We start from the raw sequence: 859 nt of genomic DNA on the forward strand, positions 1-859 counted from the left end.
TTCCTTCCTTCCTTCCTTCCTTCCTTCCTTCCTTCCTTCCTTCCTTCCTTCTTTCCTTCTTTCCTTCCATTCTTCTTTCCTTTTTTTCTTGGCAGGGGTGTCTTTGGCTCAGTTTCTATGACAATCACCCTATAAACTGTTTTCATCTTCCAAACATTCACTTTCAAATGGTAGCATGTGTTTTCTCTATTTACTGAGGCCCAAAGATTTATTTTTTAATGCTCTGCATTCTTCCCTCTAACCTGTCTGTAGGCCCTGGGGTAGCCCCTTAGCCCAAATTATTCCTAAACAACTATCAAATTCTACTACCAAATACTATGATTCTATACTCCTCCATGGAATCTTTGATTTTAAAATCTCTGGCTGGAAAAGAAGGCGCACAAAACATGCTAATACAACAGAAGCACAAATTCATGAAAGAAGTTAAGGGCAGATATAAAAATTGAAATAAAACTAGTTTCATTTGCTCATTCTTTTCACAGTTTCCAAGTCTTTTCTTCCAAATCCCTGTACTTTCTTCCTTCTTTCTAAAAGACTTATTAAAGTCCAATCTTTGAAGAGTTTCCATGGACATTACTCTACAAATACTGGTTAGAAAGACATGATTTGCTTTCAACTTACTTATAAATAAGATTTAAAGAATTTCTTTGCACTCCATACTCCCTACTGAAAAGCTGATCTTCAAAAGCTAGCAGAAGGTTATATCATGAAACTGAAAGATCTTTTATTTGGGTGAAACTCACAAGTGTTACAAACACTGAGGACCTACCCATTTTCAATTTTCCCCAAAATGATGTTTGAGAATAACTCTTAATGAGAAAAAATAATTTTTGAAAATGTAAATTAAAAGAAGTCATCA

The sequence above is a fragment of the Pteropus alecto genome, unplaced genomic scaffold (genome assembly GCF_000325575.1).
Source record: "Pteropus alecto unplaced genomic scaffold, ASM32557v1 scaffold146, whole genome shotgun sequence".
Classification (NCBI taxonomy): domain Eukaryota; kingdom Metazoa; phylum Chordata; class Mammalia; order Chiroptera; family Pteropodidae; genus Pteropus; species Pteropus alecto.